Source organism: Acomys russatus, chromosome 30, assembly GCF_903995435.1.
Source record: "Acomys russatus chromosome 30, mAcoRus1.1, whole genome shotgun sequence".
Taxonomy (NCBI): Eukaryota; Metazoa; Chordata; class Mammalia; order Rodentia; family Muridae; genus Acomys; species Acomys russatus.
Window position 1 is genome coordinate 21,351,127 of NC_067166.1, and position 7,335 is coordinate 21,358,461.

Sequence of the window (7,335 nt, forward strand, 5' to 3'; positions counted from 1 at the left end):
AGTTCCCAAAGTGTTGGTGGTGCCCCTTCTTTCTTCATTCAGGAAGCTGCTTCATGGTGTGAAGTTTGCAACCATTGCAGAGACAGACCTGAACGTGGGCATACATTGTTGTGTAATCAGACGTTATACAGTCTTGCAAAATGCTTACTCTCCTTTCTTGCGAATAGCTGAGGCCCTGCTGATCTTTAACAAATGTTTCTTTAAAAATATTTTTATTAATGCCTTGAAATTTTCATATAATGTAATTTGGTCATACTTACCACCTACTCCTTCCAGATACAACTTCACCTCAACCCTCAACTTTGTGTCTTTTTAAAAAAATAACTCTTCAAGCTAATTTGTACTGTCTATATACTCTTTTTGTTTTTGATTTTGTTGTTTTTCAAGACAGGGTTACTGTATCGCCCTGGCTGTCCTGGACTTACTTTGTAGACCAGGCAGGCCTTGAACTCACAGAGAACCACCTGCCTCTGCCTTCCAAGTTCTGGGATTAAAGGTGTGCACCACCACGGCCAACTGTTCATATACTCTTGACATTAATGGAGTGTGGTCAGCCTACCAGGGATCACTCTCTTAAGGAAAACTGACTCTCCTTGCCCATTATTTTTCCATTCTTGAAACAGGATCTTGAATGTAGTTCTAGTTGTCCTGGGACTCGCTACAGAGACCAGGCTGGCCTCAAACTCACAGATATCCCTCTGCCTCTGCCTCCCCAGTGTTGGGATTAAAAGAGTGTGCCACCACATCCAGCCCGTACTGTCTCTTTAAAGTAAAGGGAACGGGATGCTGAGGATATAGGGCAATGATAGAGCTCTTGCCTACTTGCCTAGCATGCATGAGGCCCAGGAACTGGTTAGAAGAGAAATCTACAAAATGTGCCCGTCCCCAATCCCACCTTTATTGAGATACTTATTCAAACAACTTACACAAGTAAAAAGGATTATAACATAACCTAGGAACTAATAAAAGTAGATTTTGTTTTGTTGTTTTGTTTTAGTCAGTCTCTCTACATAGCCCTGGCTGTCCTGGACCTAACTATACAGATTGGGCCTGCTTCTGCCTCCCAAGTGCTAGGATTAAAGGCATGTCACCATGTTGTCTTAAGGGATGAGTATTTCTTTCAGGGGTGAATACGTGAATTCTAAAGTTTAAGAAGATTTCTCATTTCCTGTGTTTTGTTTTGTTTTTGAGACAAGGTCTTGCCTTATAACCCAAGCTGGCCTTGAATTTGAGGCAACCTTCTTGTTTTACCTTCCCAAGTGCTGGAATTACAGGAGTGCACGATCTCACCCAGATAATTTTTTATCTTTCCCTATATTTTAGTGTGTTCATGTGTATGTACATGCCATAGCACATGTGCAGAAGCCAGAGGACAATTTGCAGCAATCGCTTCCCTCCTGCCTTGTAGGCCCCAGAGACTGAACTCAGGTCACTGGGTTTAGTGGCACTTGCCTCTGAGCCATGGAGCCACTGAATTGGGCTTCATCTTATTTTGGATGTTAGTAATTTGGTCTTTATCTTCCTCTTCCTTCTCCTCCTCCTTTATCTTCCTCTTCTTCTTCCTCCTCCTCTTCTTCAGTTTTTTGGAGACAGGGTTTCTCTATGTAACAGCCATGGTTGGTTGTCCTGGACTCACCCACCGGTTGGTCTTCTTTTTTATTGATCAATTTACTTCAAGACTTATAAATTTTAGCCAGGTATGGTGACACACACCTGTAATGCCAGCACTCACAGAGGAGGAAGCAGGCAGATCTCTGTGAGTTTGAGAACAGCCTGGTCTACAAAGAGTCCAGGATAGCCAAGGCTACACAGAGAAACTCTCTTGAAAAAATAAAAAAATTATAAATTTTGTTATCTTATATGATTTGGACTTAATAATTTCTACTAGTTCCCAGTATTTCCTATTATGTTGTTTTACTCTAAAAATATATATATATATATAGCATATCCTATACTTTGACTGTTACTATATTCTAAAAAATATAATTAAAGTAAAATGATCCTAAGTGGACCTGAGATGAAAGAAATGAAGAGCCAAGAAAATGATAAATTTTATTACATCTTAATAAATGATAACTGATTAAAACATAGCAATGTCTTGTGAAACAGAAAACAATGAAATATATAACAATTATATTTGAGGAAGCAGTTAAATGAATCAAGGTTACCTTGGTCTTTTTATTGTCTGTGGGAAGAGTAAGGGAGTTCTGTACTTTATGACGATAGATACAAACTCTTGATACGTTCTCAGACTCCCTTGAGCCCTTTTTTCCCAAGTTGTCCACCTTCTACGCCACCACAGCCGCCCTTGCTCAGCCTCCTTAGCTGGCTGGAGCCCGAACTGAAGTCACCAAGCCTACCTGTTCACAGTTGTCATTCCTTACCTTCATGCTCAAAGCCTAAAAATCACTACCTTATGAATATATTTAGCCTGTTCTTATAGATCTATAATATAGCTTTAAACTTTTATAAGCCATGGACTCTTATAAACTAAAACACACAGAAAACTGTTCTCTCTTTTTATGGACTGTGCTTGTGTTTATGTTTTTTGTTTATTTGTTTGCGTGGTTGGGGGTTTTTTTTGTTGTTTTGGTTTTGGGTTTTTAGGTTTTTTTGGTTTTGTTTTTGGTTTTTTTGGTTTTTCAAGACAGGGTTTCTCTGTGTAGCTTTGGCTGTCCTAGACTTGCTTTGTAGACCAGGCTGGCCTGGGACTCAAAGGGATATGCCTGCCTCTGCCTCCCGAGTGCTGGGATTAAAGGCTTGTGCCACGTGCCTGGCATGTTTATGAGTTTTAAGACTCCAACTTAACTGGGATAAAACCTAAAGTCTTAGTCTTTAATGATTAAAATAAACTATAAACAAAGTCTGTCTATCTAAATATTCTTAAGATAGAGTGCGGTCCCACTACTATCTTAACTAAAAGGCTGAGGATGGTTCCTAAACCCCCATATAGAAACTGGTAAAAATACTTTTAAAAGCTTTAAAGCCTGAGAGGAGCCTTTCAGACAGGCTCAGCTACAGCATAAAACTATGTTCCAAGCCTTAGCTGCTGCCCTGAGGCAAGGAAATAGAGATCTGCAATGCCCTCTCCCGACAGGGTCCAGTCCGAGTCAGCTCAGTCAGGGACCTGTTTCAGATGCAGCCAGAAAGGGGACACTGGTCCCACAGCTGCTGCAGCCACAAAGGGACACCGATCCCACAGCTGCCTAAAAACCATACCCACCTGTCAGCAGACTGGCCTCTGGATGTCAAAATGCTCATATGCAGGCTTGTCCTCTGTGCCCAGCCACTGGAGGTGCAACCAGCACAAGAGCTATAGGCATTTCCAGTCTTCAAGCTCCATGACTTGGCAGAGTATAGATGGCTCCTAGATTCAGCGACCTCGCCAAACCCAGGGTAATGCTGCAGGGCTATTTTAACCTCATACTCAGGAGACACAGTCACATTGCCAACTTCTATCATGGGTGGCTTCAGCTACCTTCCCCGTCTTCTTCATATGCAGGAGACCAAACTTTAACTGTCAGGTCTGGACACAGTCAGCCTTGTTACCAGAGTTAAAGGACAGGTCTCAGATACAACCCTTTACCATTCTTTTAGCTAAAGGACAGTGACCACTCACAGCAATTTCACCTGTGTCTTAAAACTTCCAAGAAGATGTTTTGTATGAATGTTAGAAGGTCAAAGAAGGTGTTTTATGAATGGAAGGTGTTTTAAGATGGTAAACACAAGTTAGGAAGGTCAAAATGTCTAAAAGGCTGCTTTATTTCTTCCTGTTGCTCTATTATTGTTATAGGAACCATTCAGAGGATTGATACTAATCAATAGAGCTCTAATTTATTAATTTAATATGGTAAAATATTACACTATACAATCCACTACCATAGTTCCAAGCTCAAATTTTTAAATTTCCCTTTGATTTGTCTTTTACTTAAAATGGTTTTCATTGTGCTTAAATTATATACATGCAGTCTTCTGGACAAACATTTTTCATGGTGTGTACTGATTCTAAAACTTAAGATCAAATGAGCTTTTGCTCTTCTGATCTAATGGAGGTTTCTCTCCTCTCCATGTTACTATTTCTTTTCTTTTCTTTCTTTCTGTTTTTTTTAAATTTATTTATTATGTATACAGCATTCTGCCTACACACCAGAAGAGGGCACCAGGTCTCATTATAGATGGTTGTGAGCCACCATGTGGTTGCTGGGAATTGAACCTTTGGGAGAGCAGTCAGTGCTCTTAACCTCTGAGCCATCTCTCTAGCCCCCATGTTACTATTTCACAGATGTCAAAAAATGTTCCATAAGGCTTCCGCCTTTCCTAAGCCCACCAAGAGTATTCATGTTTTTAACCCAAAGTTTTTCCCCAAGATTCTGCTATGCTATATGTCTACTGCTATTTTCTACAATGTGTATTTCACTGCAAATTGCAAGCAATGATGATGCCAACATGTCCCCAATTTATCTCCTTTACAACCTCTCAGGTCAAATGGAACCCAGATAAGTACTGCCAATCAACAGTCTAAGTTTCCCTCTTATCACCTATTTCAGAGGGTGGGATTCCTCCCCTTTCACTGGTTAAAAAAAGTGAAGTGAAAATGTACATTTGACATGAATAAGGCTCTGGTCCCTAGTACTTGTGCCCGCCCCCCAAAGTACACATTTAATGACTGTACTTCAAACTAATCAATGATTGTGAAAAAGCAAATTCCCTTTTAAACATAACTACAATATTCATCTTAACCTTATTAAATATGGTAATGAAAACCTAAACTGGGGATGTCTCTTCTATCAGACAGTGTATTTAAATCTTTGTTCTGATTTCATTTCTGTTGCTGTGATAAGATGTTCTGACAGAAAGCTAAATAGAAGAGGAACGGATTTGGCTAAAATTCCATGTTGCAGTCCATAAGAGCAAAGAAGTCATAAAACAGGCTGGAGATAGCTGGTCACACCAGCACAAGAGCAGAGAGAAACAATACACCCATGCTGCCTGTCCATGCTATATGCTCACCTAGCTTTCTAATGCACAGCTCCTTGCCCGGGGAACGGTTCCATCCATCACAGGCTGAGTCTTCGCTACATCAATTAACAAGATAATTCCATATACACAAGAGACCACAGGGCAAACTGATCTAAAATTCCTCAAATGAGGCCCCCTCCTGAGGTGATTCTAGGTTTTAGCAAGATGACAATTGGAGGTGCCTAGTCTTATTGCAACCTGTTTGGTTGATATCTATGGGAGGCCTGCCCTTTTCTGAATAAAAACAGAGAAAAGGTTGATGGGAGTGAGGTGGAGGAGATGTGAGGAAAAGGATTGGGAGAAAAAGAGGGAAGGGAAACTGGGGTGAGTGTTAGACTCCCCTCCCTTTACCTGATTACCACCTTTCTGCACCCAACACCAGCTAAATTCTCCCTTCCTAGTCGCATAAACACTTCCCCTTTGTCCGAGAGACTGTTGACACCTCTCTGGTTCACTGGGAGTGAAGGTACCCAACCCCAGTCCTCCTTGCTGACCTGCAACTGGGTTTGTTCCCCACCGGGTGAGCTTTCAGATGTAGCTTCTCCCCCACAGTTGTTCTCGCCGTCCACAGCCGCTGTCCAAATCCCGGTGCACTAGGTAGCTACATCCTTGGGGCCAGCTCATCCACCTTCGAGCTATGCTCTTGGTTGCTGGTCAGGGATGACAAGATACTGACCAGTCGGTACCTGTTTTTCCTGGGTCACTATCCATTTTGGGGGACACTGACTTCACCTCCCCATGGAAAATGTCCAGACACCTATTCCTCCTAGCATGCCTTTGGAATGTCTTTTAGAGACTCTCAAATCCCTATGCCCACATTAAGGGTTTCTAAGCTTACCTGCCTCTGCAACCAAACTTGGACAGATCCAAAACTAAATAGTTTTAATTATTGCCATCAGTTGGGTAAAATGGAAGGAAGCTCCCTATATCCAAACCTTTTCTTTGCTCTCCCATGTTCAAGCCTTTCTAGGATAAAATGGAAGGAAGTTTCCCATGTCTAATACTTTTCTTTGCTCTCCCAAAAATTTCAAGCATTGTCTCTTTCTTTATTTTCAAGCCTTTTCTTTTTGCTCTCCCAAGAGTTTCAAATGTACACCTAAAGGGAATTTTCTCCCTACCTACTAACTTTGTCTTCTGCCAACATATATATTCCAGTATCCTGCCAGACTTCCAATATCTGGGACATCGTCAAAGCAGCTACCAACAAGTGCTCCCGTCCAACTTCACAGATCACATCAGTTGGACCTGCATTGTTCCTCCTAGTGGGCCTGTGTTACCCTTCCCAGCTGCAGATGTTCTCAAACCCTGGACAGCAAGTCAACAACCTGTTTCTGGAACCTAGCCAACATTTCAGCCTTTTAAACCCCCTATCGCCACCCTACTGTCAGCAGGAAGTAGTTAAGACAATTATTTCGCCCGTCATCCATTTGCAAAACGTTGAGATGCTGTGCTCCATGCCCGGGACAAACAGCTCCAGGTTCTCCCAGCACTCCTCGGTCCCTATCTGCTGCAGGACATGGCTGACATAGCCTGCCCTCTACCCTGAACTTTCAGGGCAGAACTTTTCCTTCCTCTTCACCATATAATCTGGACACTTTGTTGCTATTGCTTTTCTCTCTCTCTTTTCCCTTTACATGGCAACCAAAAGCTGCTTCCAGTGAACCTACATTTATATACTTTAACTTATATAAAACAATCCAACATTGCTCATTTTTTAATTATAGGAAAAGGTAGGAATGTTAGAGTTCTGCTCCAGTCTCCCTACCTGTGATGCCATTGCTTACCTGCATGGAGGCGTGGCCCTGCCCAGAGCCATATAAAAGGACAAAATCTCCACATGGTCTCTCTTTCTCTCTTCTTCTTCTCTCTTCTTATTCTTCCTCCCTCTCCCTCCCATCACCACCACCCTCTCTCTCTCAGGGGAACCCCTCCCCTCTTTCCTTTTCTTCCCATGCTTATTTAATAAACTCCTCTACAACATAACATCTGCTGCCTGGTACTTATCTTATACAATTGGCTTTCATACCTTGAATGTATTACCTGTTTTCATGGATTTTTAAGTTTGGGTGGTGGGTAAGTACATAAAAATTTATTCAATAGTTAAGTACAAAATCCAATGTGAGGCTTTATTCCTTCTGTTCCAACTAGCTACTCAAATGATAGAGATGTTCATTGAGTGATATACTGTTTGGGTCTGGTTAATTTGGGTATGAGATTCTTCTTTTTATTTGCAGTGTATTTTTTTTTTTTGCAGTGTATTTTTATAATAAAAAAATTAATTTTAAAAAATACTACTAAGTCTAGCCTTGGTGAATA

General features: G+C 41.4%; 1 protein-coding gene across 1 annotated transcript in view; it reads left to right on the forward strand.

The window, feature by feature from the left end:
• Taf9 (TATA-box binding protein associated factor 9) overlaps nucleotides 1–7,335 on the forward strand; it is a 720,252-nt gene that overhangs the window by 562,102 nt on the left and 150,815 nt on the right. The gene's annotated exons all lie outside the window — the stretch shown is intronic.